The sequence below is a fragment of the Ochlerotatus camptorhynchus genome, unplaced genomic scaffold (genome assembly GCF_037179485.1).
Source record: "Ochlerotatus camptorhynchus isolate MF236.1 unplaced genomic scaffold, CSIRO-AGI_Acam_v1.1 ptg000314l, whole genome shotgun sequence".
In the NCBI taxonomy this organism is placed as follows: domain Eukaryota; kingdom Metazoa; phylum Arthropoda; class Insecta; order Diptera; family Culicidae; genus Ochlerotatus; species Ochlerotatus camptorhynchus.
Window position 1 is genome coordinate 963,032 of NW_027040802.1, and position 13,630 is coordinate 976,661.

Genomic DNA, 13,630 nt, shown 5'->3' on the forward strand with positions numbered 1-13,630 from the left:
CTTCCAAGGAGATTGCAGAATCCCTTCCAGGGAGATTGCAAAATCCCTTCCAGGTAGATTTCAGAATCCCTTCCAGAAAGATTGCAGAATCTCTTGCAAGGAGATTACAGTATTCCTTGCAGGGAGATTGCAGAATCCCTTCCAGGGAGATTGCAGAATCCCTTCCAGAAACATTGCAGAATCCCTTCCAAGGAGATTGCAGAATGCCTTCCAGGGGGATTGCAGAATTCCTTTTAGGAAGATTGCAGAATCCCTTCCAAGGAGACTGCAGAATCTCTTCCAGGGACTTTGCAAAACCCTTTCAGGGAGATTGCAGAATCCCTTACAAGATTACAGAATCCCACGTAGAAATATTGCAGAATCCCGTCCAGGGAGATTGCAGAATCCTTTCCAGAAAGAGCTGCAGAATCCCTTCCAGAGGGATTGCAAAATCCCTTCTAGGGAGATTACAGAATCCCTTCCAGAGAGAGCTGCAGAATCCCTTCCAGAGAGATTGCAAAATCCTTTCCAGGGAGATTGCAGAATCCCTTCCAGGGAGATTGCAAAATTCTTTCTAGGGCAGATTGCAGAATCCCTTCCAGGGAGATTGCAGAATCCCTTACAAGATTACAGAATCCCACCGAGAAATATTGCAGAATCCCATCCATGGAGATTGCAGAATCCTTTCCAGAGTGATTGTAGAATCCCTTCCAAGGAGATTGCAGAATCCCTTCCAGGGAGATTGCAAAATCCCTTCCAAGGAGATTGCAGAATCCCTTCCAGGGAGATTGCAAAATCCCTTCCATGTAGATTTCAGAATCCCTTCCAGAAAGATTGCAGAATCTCTTGCAAGGAGATTACAGTATTCCTTGCAGGGAGATTGCAGAATCCCTTCCAGGGAGATTGCAGAATCCCTTCCAGAAACATTGCAGAATCCCTTCCAAGGAGATTGCAGAATGCATTCCAGGGGGATTGCAGAATTCCTTTTAGGAAGATTGCAGAATCCCTTCCAAGGAGACTGCAGAATCTCTTCCAGGGACTTTGCAAAACCCTTTCAGGGAGATTGCAGAATCCCTTACAAGATTACAGAATCCCACGTAGAAATATTGCAGAATCCCGTCCAGGGAGATTGCAGAATCCTTTCCAGAAAGAGCTGCAGAATCCCTTCCAGAGGGATTGCAAAATCCCTTCTAGGGAGATTACAGAATCCTTTCCAGAGAGAGCTGCAGAATCCCTTCCAGAGAGATTGCAAAATCCTTTCCAGGGAGATTGCAGAATCCCTTCCAGGGAGATTGCAGAATCCCTTACAAGATTACAGAATCCCACCGAGAAATATTGCAGAATCCCATCCATGGAGATTGCAGAATCCTTTCCAGAGTGATTGTAGAATCCCTTCCAAGGAGATTGCAGAATCCCTTCCAGGGAGATTGCAAAATCCCTTCCAGGTAAATTTCAGAATCCCTTCCAGAAAGATTGCAGAATCTCTTGCAAGGAGATTACAGTATTCCTTGCAGGGAGATTGCAGAATCCCTTCCAGGGAGATTGCAGAATCCCTTACAAGATTACAGAATCCCGCCCAGAAATATTGCAGAATCCCTTCCAGGGAGATTGCAAAATCCCTTCTAGGGAAATTGCAGAATCCCTTCCAGAGAGAGCTGCAGAATCCCTTCCAGAGAGATTGCAAAATCCTTTCCAGGGAGATTGCAGAATCCCTTCCAGGGAGATTGCAAAATTCTTTCTAGGGAGATTGCAGAATCCCTTCCAGGGAGATTGCAGAATCCCTTACAAGATTACAGAATCCCACCCAGAAATATTGCAGAATCCCTTCCACGGAGATTGCAGAATCCTTTCCAGAGTGATTGTAGAATCCCTTCCAAGGAGATTGCAGAATCCCTTCCATGGAGATTGCAGAATCCTTTCCAGAGTGATTGTAGAATCCCTTCCAAGGAGATTGCAGAATCCCTTCCAAGGAGATTGCAGAATCCCTTCCAAGGAGATTGCAGAATCCTTTCCAGGGAGATTGCAAAATCCCTTCCAGGTAAATTTCAGAATCCCTTCCAGAAAGATTGCAGAATCTCTTGCAAGGAGATTACAGTATTCCCTGCAGGGAAATTGCAGAATCCCTTCCAGGGAGATTGCAGAATCCCTTACAAGATTACAGAATCCCGCCCAGAAATATTGCAGAATCCCTTCCAGGGAGATTGCAAAATCCCTTCTAGGGAAATTGCAGAATCCCTTCCAGAGAGAGCTGCAGAATCCCTTCCAGAGAGATTGCAAAATCCTTTCCAAGGAGATTGCAGAATCCCTTCCAGGGAGATTGCAAAATTCTTTCTAGGGAGATTGCAGAATCCCTTCCAGGGAGATTGCAGAATCCCTTACAAGATTACAGAATCCCACCCAGAAATATTGCAGAATCCCTTCCAGGGAGATTGCAAAATCCCTTCCAGGTAAATTTCAGAATCCCTTCCAGAAAGATTGCAGAATCTCTTGCAAGGAGATTACAGTATTCCTTGCAGGGAGATTGCAGAATCCCTTCCAGGGAGATTGCAGAATTCCTTCCAGGGAGATTGCAGAATCTCTTTCAAGGAGATTGCAGAATCCCTTCCAGTGAGATTGCAGAATCCCTTCCAGGGAGAATGCAGGATCCTTTTCAAAGACATTGTAGCATCCCTTCCAGGGAGATTGCAGAATCCCTTCCAGAAACATTGCAGAATCCCTTCCAAGGAGATTGCAGAATGCCTTCCAGGGGGATTGCAGAATTCCTTCTAGGAAGATTACAGAATCCCTTCCAAGGAGACTGCAGAATCTCTTCCAGGGACTTTGCAAAACCCTTTCAGGGAGATTGCAGAATCCCTTGCAAGATTACAGAATCCCACCCAGAAATATTGCAGAATCCAGTCCAGGGAGATTGCAGAATCCTTTCTAGAGAGAGCTGCAGAATCCCTTCCAGAGGGATTGCAAAATCCCTTCTAGGGAGATTGCAGAATCCCTTCCAGAGAGAGCTGCGGAATCCCTTCCAGAGAGATTGCAAAATCCTTTCCAGGGAGATTGCAGAATCCCTTCCAGGGAGATTGCAGAATCCAGTCCAGGGAGATTGCAGAATCCCTTCCAGAAAGATTGCAGAACCCCTTCAAAGAAGATTGCAGAATCCTTTCCAGAAAGATTGCAGAATCTCTTACAAGGAGATGGCAGACTTCCTTCCAGGAAGATTGCAGAATTCCCTCCAGAGAGAGTGCAGAATCCCTTCCAGGGAGATTGCGGAATTCTTTCCAGGGAGATCGCAGAACTCTTTCCAGGGAGATTGCAGAATCCCTTCCAGAGAGATGGCAGAATTCCTTCCAGGGAGATTACAGAATCCCTTCCAAGGAGATTGCAGAATCCCTTCCAGGGGGATTGCAGAATTCCTTCTATGAAGATTGCAGAATCCCTTCCAAGGAGAGTGCAGAATCTTTTCCAGGGACTCTGCAAAACCCTTCTAGGGAGATTGCAGAATCCAGCCTAAATATATTGCAGAATCCCTTTTACGGAGATTGTAGAATCCCTTCCAGAGTGATTGTAGAATCCCTTACCAGGAGATTTCAGAATCCCTTCCAGGGAGATTGGAAAATCCCTTCCAGGAAGATATCACAATCCCTTCCAAAGATTGCAGAATCCCTTCCAGAAAGATGGCAGAATCCTTTCCAAGGAGATTGCAGAATCTCATTCATGAAAATTGCAGAATCCCTTCCAAGGAGATTGCAAAATCCCTTCCAGGAAGATATCACAATCCGTTCCAGAAAGATTGCAGAATCCCTTCCAGAAAGATGGCAGAATCCTTTCCAGGGAGATTGCAGAATTTCTTCCAGGGACTTTACAAAACCCTTCTAGAGAGATTGCAGAATCCTTTCCAGGGAGATTGCAGAATCCCGTTCAGAAATATTTCAGTATCCTTTTCACGGAGATTCCAGAATCCTTTCTATATATTGCCCTTTCTAGGGAATCCTCAATTCTTTCCAAAGAGTGCTGAATTCCATCTTCCATTCTCAACTTAGGTTCTATCAAATGATCTTTTCATCGTATGACATAACCTCAATTTTCAAAAAGTCAATCAACCACTCCAATGGAAATTAAATTTATGACATGTCCTTTGTGCACACTTGGGGCACTACTCCCCAAGGCACCTACGATGAATGGGCGGAAATGGCAATTGGGATGAGTAACCAGTGGGCGCAGACGAGGGAAAGTAGTCATCTAATTTCCTAAATGAAGTCACGCAAAGTGTTCTTCGTGCACCCTTATGTTGCCAAGTATAGTTTTCTCTGCGAAACAAAAAGCTCCTTCCCTCAACCAATGTGTGATGGTCATGGCAGAGCTTGAACTTTCCTGTTCAGTAGCGGTGGGAGGCAATGCGCATGACTTGAAAGAGCGAAACTTTATTCCCCATCAGGAACTTTCATTCTCGACAACCAGTTGAGAGGCAGAGCTTCGAGAAGGCACTGCACCTGGCAAGGACCTTAATTGATTGAATTTCAGTTTTCAAACTAAAATTTTAAAATAATTGTTTGATGGACAGATGTTGTACGAAAAATAGCCATCGTTTGAATCTGCTTTGATGAAGTTACTATCTGATTTTCAGCCAAAAGTTTTCAATTTACTTCGGGCTTTCCAAGAACCATGATAGCCTCCTGTGCACCTGTGTGTTTGGTCTGAAGACGGAATGAGTTCTAAAGCGTCCGGATTTAGGTTACAATTCTCGCACCGCACCGAGGTTGTTGTGCTTTCTGAATTCCGTTCTCGATTCCCCTCTCCTGGTGCATTCGATTCTGCGCCCTGCTCGGCTACTTGGATTGAGTGCAATCTCGGTCACTCATCACGGTGAGTGACTGTTTGGCTCTCCTACTCTTTGGTTTTTTTTTTGTCATAGTATCCAGTGTCCACAGATGGTTCATGTGGGATTTGAACATGATGCTTTTCGATCATTTTTTTTTTCGTTTCACTCCGTTAGTGGTTTCGGCGTGATTTTCATCCGCATGGACGTTTGTTTAATAGACGTTTGGACAAGCAGGGAAATTTCTTTGAATACGGGATCGACAGAACTGTCAAATTTTAACAAATTTCAACAAAGTACTTTTAAGCTACCGAACGCAACCTCCGAGTTGTTTACATTGCTCACGATCCCAACCCGTCTAATTGCTTCCATATGTTGTGATCGTCCTCTCGAGAAGATTAGTATACGATGCAGACGGTGTCGAAATCCTCCCGTCGGTCGTCGTCGTCGTCGTCGTCGTCATCTTCGTCAACGGAACAAATAAGAACAAGAGTTGACCTTCTTTTTGTGTACATACTTGCTTCTCTTTGCGGGCACCTTTTCCGCCGTTGCTTCGTTCCTTCGTTTCCTCCTTCATTCGCTGGTTTGAGCTCTTTCCCATTTATTGTCTTCGGAGCAGCGAGATCAACCATCATCGGGCGGTTGTTGTTGTTGTTGTTGTTGTGTTTGTTTGGTGCACTGCATGTCTCTTCTTCCAGATCGTAGACGGCGGCGGCGGCGACGGCGGCTTGCGATGACGAACAACCAAGTAGGCTACGACTTTTCACAGGTTGTTGATCTCTCCCTCTCTCACTCGGAAGGCTAAAAGCGCACTCTGAGATATGAGCGCAGTTTTGATCTGCAAGTCGAAATTTCAATCAGAATTCAAATTAAAGTGGAAATTGAATTGGATTTGTATTAAAATAAATACAGCTGGTGGATTTTCTAACAAAACAAAGCATTTTTTGCATGCTAATTGATCTATATTTGCGTCACAAAATTAAATTCAAAACATAAAAAAAATACGATTGCCTTTAAATATCAGTTTCTAAACTACGTCTTCCAGTCGACCGTACCGGATCGAAAATTCGAACAGCAATTCCATTATAGCAAAATGTTGCCAATTCCCCTCTAAATGATAATGTCAGTGAGAACGTTGGTGGTCATCTCATTTCCGAAATGGAATCACGTAAAGTGTGAATCTGTTTTTTGCGCGCCAACATTGGCATCTTACTGTTTGGGTTGTAATTCGCCAAAAACTTCCCTTTCCTCCGAAAAGCAGTTCCGAAGCGAAGAAAGTCACTTGGAAGCTTGAACAGTAGCATTTCCGATAGAAAAAAAAACCCACCCGTCCAAGTGCGCATGAGCTCCACTCACATGAATCTACATGTTACCTAAAATACTCCTCTCTGTCTATCGGCGGTGGTGAAGAATGTCAAAACACAAAACTCCGGCGAGAACCCTCCAAGCAGTTTTTCTCTCTCTATCTCTCTCTCTCTCTCTCTCTCTCTCACGGTGTGCCAGGTTGGTGTTTATTCCAGCGAAGCGCGATGGGTTGAGAGGTGATAAATGGATTCTGGTTTCTTCTGCCTTAAAATGATGGGGAAAATGATCATTAACTGCTCTAACGAATAACGCAAGGGCAAAGGATTTTATTGGATTTCGGAGCGCTTTGGAAGTCGTTATTTATCATTGTGGAAAATTTTTGAACCATATTTACTCCTTGTTCGTGCGTTCAAAATGTTTGACTTTATGTTTTGTCAAGCTACGCCGTTTTTTGGAATTTTAAAACTTCAACTTCTTCCTCTAAATAGAGACAACTTTTCGGGATCTTAAATTGTGTTTAATGGTTTATAACTGCTGGACTTTGTAAAGGTAGATCTACGTTTTTTATTGTTTTAAAAGATCTGTCACTTTCCAATGACTGATAACATTATTTTTCTCTATAACTTTGCATCAGACGTCATTTCGATCAGAAATTCCGTTTCAGTGCAACTATTTTTTGAAAAATTTCAAAGCTTTCATTTTGAAAATTTTACAAAATCAAAAATGGCCGAATTTTAGAAATCATTGATATTTATTGCCCATAACAAACAATTACGCAAAATGTCATGCAAATCGGAGAAAGTCGAGTTTTTCCGATTCGTCTTTGGCGAGGAACTGCTCAATTAGTGAAACGAGCAAGTCTTTACCAAATGAAAGACTTGCTCCTCTGCTGCATAAATGTCATAAGTTATTCTCCTTTTTTGATTACTCAACAATATTGAAAATTTAATTTTCAGTCCGGCTGTAAATTACATGAGCCTCAAAGTAAAATATTGAAGATGCCGGACTTCGGGTGAAAGCCGAAACTCAACTTCCGGGATTTGATTTTAGACGGTTTCAAACCAACCAGTACGTATTAAGTGTTACATGCTTGAGATGCTCAATCAACTCTGGGTCTCGGATACCTACCCGACGCTGTGAAACGACGCTCTCACATCCTGCATGGCCAAGGTATTCGAACGGATGGTGAACCGTCGACTCAAGATGTTCCTTGAGACCAACAGCTTGCTCGACCACCGACAAAATGCCTTTCGACAAGGTTTCGGTACGTCCACGTACTTATCCCGGGCCAGGGAACAACACGTGCCAGTATCCAGAGCAATACTCTGAACCTTGATAGAATTACCAAAGATCTCATCAGACTCCGTAACTCCATCCGAAGGCAATACCAGCTTTCTGGTTTACGTGTCTTGAAGACACATTGCAATCGTCTTACAAAAACCATCCAAGCCAGGATGGTGAACCTCAGAAATCAAGATTTTGCTAACACGATCCGCTCTCTCCCAGATTGTGCAAAACCCTTCTGGAAACTAACGAAAATCCTTAAAAATAAGCCAAGACCCATTCCACCACTGACCCTACTGGATCGTCCCGGCGACCCAGTGGTTTATCTGATAACTCCTGAAGAGAAGGCTGCCGCGATAGGTCAACACTTCGTCAGCTCCCATAATCTCGGACAAAACATCGTCAGCCTTCATGAATCTGAGGTTGCTGAAAACGCAACTAATCTTCATCAAATTCCTAACATTTTTCCAGAGGAATCTGAGATTACGGCTGACAAACTGTTGGCCTTTATCAAATCATATAAAAGCATGAAGGTCCCAGGTTTCGACAACATCCTTAATCTGGAACTCATACACTTCACAGATTCTACAACCATCTGGCACTGATTTTCAATCAGTGCCTCAGACTTGGCCACTTCCCCTCGTGTTGGAAGTCAGCTAAAGTCATACCCATCCGGAAACCTGGGAAGGATCCGTCCTCTCCCTCAAGTTATCGACCAATCAGCCTTCTCTCAGGGTTATCAAAACTGTTCAAAAGAGCAGTCTACCACCGGCTCCTAACATCTGCCGAAGAAAACAACTTGTTTCTCGAGTAACAGTTTGGTTTTCGGAAAGGTCGTTCGACCGTCCACCAGCTGACTCGAGTAACAAACATTCTCAGACGGAACAAGTCTGTTTCGAAAACATCTGCCATGGCGTTGTTGGACGTTGAAAAAGCGTTCGACAATGTCTGGCATGATGGCCTGGTGTTCAAATTACAGCAGTACGGTCTTCCAATCTTCCAAGTGAAGATAATAAACAACTATCTATCGGATAGGACGTTCCGAGTCTCTATAAGCTTGCTGTCTACAAACAAATCATCCTTCCCGTAATAGAATATGGGATGCCAATCTGGGAGAGTTGCGCCAAATGCCATCACCTCAAACTCCAAAGGATCCAAAACAAGATCCTGATGATGATCCTTAACAGTCCCCCGCGCACTAGAAATTCTGAGGTCCACCGCCTGGCTGGTCTTCAGACACTGGAGTTACGGAGAGCTGACTCCATCGCAAGGTTCAGAGATTGCTGTAGGCGATCCGATCAGCAGATCGTCAGGGATCTGGCACGTTAGGTTAGTTTAGGTTAAGTAGGTAGAATAACAAATTAATACATTCAAACAACATGCTTCACAAGAAGAAAATTGAAAAACATTACACAGTAAAAAACAACATGTACAACACAATATCAAAAAGTTCACCAAAGATGAAGAGCCATTCTGGCTAACCTCTTGCCCTGTATTAGCAATTGTAAACCACATAACAAATCAAAATAAAGAAGAATTTTACCACTACTACTACTACGTCCACGTACTTTGCCACTTTGGGGGACGTCCTCAAGGAAGCTTACGACCAGGAACACCACGTTGAAATCATCTCATTGGACATTTCCAAGGTCTTCAACCGAACGTGGACGCCAGCCTTTGAAGGGGCATATGATGTATTTCATACGAAACTTCTGGATCGACCGGTTATTGGTGGGGAACACGCGGTCGAAAAGATTCAGCGAGGAGACCGGAGTCACGTTGTTTCTGGTGGCAATAAACGAGGTATTTGACCGGCTACCTGGGCGCATTTTACACCACCGGTCCCACACAGATCCGAAACATACGGCATGCGCAAGCGGCAGTCTCTGCCGTCGTCAAATGGACCGACTCGATGAATTTCCAGCTGTCCGCCAGGAAGAGCATCCGATGCCACGTCTCATCACCGAGTCAATAGCACCCCAGTTACGATCCACGACCAAGCTATTCCGACCAGGAAAACAGTTCGCGTCCTCGGCGTACTGATCGACCGAACGCTCTCCTTAGACCAGCGTTTCCAACAGGACAAAAAGGACTGCCGCAGTAGACTCAACTTCGTTAAAACGATCTCTCGGCCTCACCGATCCAACAACCGCGATGTTCGGTTTCGAGTAGCGACAGTAAGTTGCTTTACTCGTTTTACTCGCCTCCGAGAAGCTGATTAGAACCCTAGCACCGGTCTACAACAGCTACATCCGCATCATATCTGGTCTTCTGCCATCCACTCCAGCAGACGCCGCATGCATCGAAGCGGGTCTTCTTCCTTTCCGGTTCTGCTTAAACGCTAATATTGCCACAAAAGCCGCTGCCTTTTCCGACAAGACCTCCGGAAACAATAGGATCTTTCTCCTCGACGAGGGGAACAGAGTCCTCCGCACGGCCGCCGACATCGACCTCCCCCCAGTGGCCAAAGTCCATTGGCATGGAGAGAAAAGTTGGCACTCTTCACGAATCCAATTGGACAACCCAATCAAGAACCGCTTCAAAGCAGGGGATGTATCCGTGATTCTGCGCAGATCGCTCGCCGAGTTACTTGGGTCCAACTATGCCGACCACGTACACCGGTACACCGACGGCTCCCGATCGATGAACGGAGTAGGTATCGGGATTTTCGGTGGCAGCGATCTTCCGTGCCGCTACGACGCCAGCCTACAAACCGATACTTATCTTAAACGGCTCACACAGCGTCGTTCAAGCCCTCGGAAGCACCCATGGATCCAGGCGATTATCAAGTACACCCCACCGAACACCGTGTACACATGGATTCCCGGACACTGTGGAGTACCAGGTAACGAGTCTGCTGATTACCTTGCCGGAGCCGGGCCGACGGCTCCCAGACTCACCGACAAGGTACCCCTACAGGACGTCAAGCGGTGGATCATGCGGGCCATGCGAGCCGCATGTGAGGCCGAGCGGCTCCGCAACAGAACTGCCTTCATCCGCAAAGTTAAAGGGTCAACTGAAGCATGGAGCGAACAGGACAACCTGAGGGATCAACGGGCGCAGAAGCTGCATCATCTGCCCGGAGTTCCAAAATCTTCGGGAGTCGCTCTGCCTAACTTCCAGCATCAGGGATCTGCTCGGGAATGATACTCCGGCCTCGGCAGCACTAGTAACCTTATTAATAGAATCCAAAATCTACCACTTGGTATAGCAGGAATTTCATTCGGCCGTCGGGACATCTCAGCTGGATGGATTTCCCCTAATGGACCCATGCCAGCTTAGCTTTATTAGGGGTATTTAGTCCGACATTACATCCATTTCCCCTATACCATGTATTTAGAGGTTACTCACTCTGAGGCCTCTCCATAGGCTAAAAATCTCCTTAACAAAGAATTAAAAAAAAAACCAAGGGTGTCAAATCAAAATGATCATGGAATTCTTACTAGAATTCCCATGCTATTAATCCTAGAATTTCAGTAGAATTCTGCTCAGAACTATGGTTTACATTCTTGAAAAAACTAACCGAAAACTCGTGTAGCAATACCTTGTAATTCGCTTTGAAATTTCTTTGAAACTTTTCTAAGAATTTCCACCGAATCCTTCTTAGAATTATTTTCAAACTATTCTGAGTATTCCATCCCTTTGAAATTCTATCTCAATATTTTCTTTGAACTCTAGTCAAAACTTACCTCAGAAATCCTTCGGAAGTCTGTTCAGAAGTCCCTTGCAATTGTTCTCAGAAATGCCTATGAACTTTCTTGGAAATTTCCTAAGCATTTATTTTTAATTTTCCTCTGTTTTTTAAATTAATCTCAGAATACGATTCCTTTGTAAGTTTTCTCTGAACAGTTCCACAGTAAATGGTGAATAAGAAAAATTCGACCTCCTCCGATTTTCATGAAACTATGGGCAATCATTCACATTTTGGTGAAAATTCGGCCATTTTGGATGCTGACTTTTCTTTCAAAATAACGTCGTTGTCATTTTTCAATTAATTGTAGTGCAAAAACGTCGTTCTGGGAAAATATAAAGTTGATATTTTTGTTTAGTAATTTTGTGTAAAAATTCAAATCATCGTATTCTCGTCAACCTAAGCAGCTTCCGCACTTCTATTAGCATTTTCTCAGTGTCACGCACACATATGACGTGTCTGTTTGTTTACATTCATCTGCTGCTAGCTATTCTATCAATTCCAATCAACAAAACTGTCCAAAACGGTTTGAAAACGTTTTTAGGGCGCTCCAAACTTCTCAGGTGAGAGTGACTATTGTCGGCAGCCTCTTTTACTTCGGCAACTTTTCCGTTTGAACTGCGTGTTAACCAGCTGTTCTATTATGGGCAACTCGAAATCAGCCGTATTTTGATGTTCTTATGTTTCTTTTGAAGAAACATCTGGCATAACAGGTTTGCTCAGTCGTAAACATGTATTAGGATTGAAGCTGAAAGACTAAGGAATCATTTAAATACATTCAGCGAAGTGTTTTAGTGAGAAAATACATCGAAATTAACGTTTAAATTGTGTTTGCCGAAAATAGTCGATGGCTGCCGAAGCCATCATTTACCCTACCTTATCTTAAAATTGCATAGTTTTTTTTTATAAAAAGGTCATAAGAAATGCAAACTTTTGGACACATGAAAATTGACAAAAAATCGGTGAACAACAATTTCTGGTAAGTTCACTTTTTTAAGTGATTTCTATGAAATTTGAAACATTCTAAAACGTTGTCTGTGCAATAATTACATAAAAAAGCTTGCGAACAAGAAGTTTAAAAATATGACTAAAATTTGATGTTCTCCGAATTTTGTCAATTTTAAAGTGTCAATAGTTTTAAGTGCTCCAAAAAACTTTCATTTTTAATTAGCGCATTAATACACTTATAAAACATTTATTAGAAATATTGAGAGGTTTTAAGTTTTATACACTTTTTTTTTTAAATTTTTACTCAAAATTACAAAAAAAGTTACTGTGTATATTTTCTCAGAAAAACTTCACTTTTCTAAAACACTTTTTTTTTTTCAGATGTCATTTCGATCATTTTCATGTTACAATCTATTGAAAAATGTCAAAGACTCAAGAATTGTCGATGTTTCGCAAAAATGTGAATGATTACCTATAACGCATAATTATACAAAGTTTCATGCAAATCGGAGAAGGTCGACAGCAGTTCCACTTCAAATGACGATTTTTTTTTTTTTTTTTTTTGATAGACCTACTACAATTATGTTGAAACGCTGCACAGTTGTTTGTTATTGTTCAACATGTCATTTTACATATTTTGTTCCCTAGTTTTGTACACGAATAACACTTGAAAAGGGCTTATGCAAAAATGATACGCATCCCATGTAACAATTATGGTTTTATGAGGGTTCGGTAGACCATGATTTAGACTTGTAGAATGCTTTAAAACCACGATAAAACTATCAATGTTACTTGGGATCAATAGAAAAACATATATCTTGCGAAAGATTTGTTTGATTGATGTTGTTTTAGAAGAAGTTGCGGACAAGTATTGTGCCTTTCAAGAAAAAATATACACTGTAAAAAAATATTTTTTTTTTACAAAAAAAAAATCAAAATCATCAAAAAAAAATTAAAATTTGTTAAATTGCATATTTTTTTTAAACTATATTTTTATATTTATTTTGTAGTTTAGGTAAAGTATTACCTACTCATACTGTGCATTTGCTGGGCAAATCATAAACAAAAAAGTTATGAATTATTGATAAAACAAGTATTTACCATAATATTACCAATAGTTATCTTATGTCTTTGAAATAGTGTTAATATTAAAACACATTAAATTTACAACAAAAAAGCTCATAATGCTTAAATTGCCCAAAGTTGTTATTTTCGAGATACTCGTAGGTTAAAATTCACTTATCGCATAATTTGAGCAATTTTCGCTCTTTTGAGATGTTATTGGTCAGTGTTCGATCTTGAAAGTATTTTTAACAAAAAGCCCAATTAATTTCCTTAAACTTTGCTGTTCACAGTTTTTTTAATCTTACGCATGAGTTAAGATATAATTAATTATGAGTAAGAGACCGTATGGGAAAAGTGTATTTTTCTGTTTGGCCCCATATACGGCAAGCTTGTTTAGCCTAATCGCCCATTTTGGGCCTATCGAGCAGAAAACTTCAAATAAATCCATGATTTCAGAGTTAAAAAGTCAATTATGCGTTTGGTACGATATTTTAGTTAATAAGCTACCGAACGAAGTCAATAAGAACGCGCGATATGACGGTTTGCAACCA

At 42.2% G+C, this 13,630-nt stretch overlaps 1 protein-coding gene across 8 annotated transcripts in view; it reads left to right on the top strand.

The window, feature by feature from the left end:
• Positions 1-13,630, top strand: part of mam (mastermind) — a 400,368-nt gene that overhangs the window by 165,403 nt on the left and 221,335 nt on the right. The gene's annotated exons all lie outside the window — the stretch shown is intronic.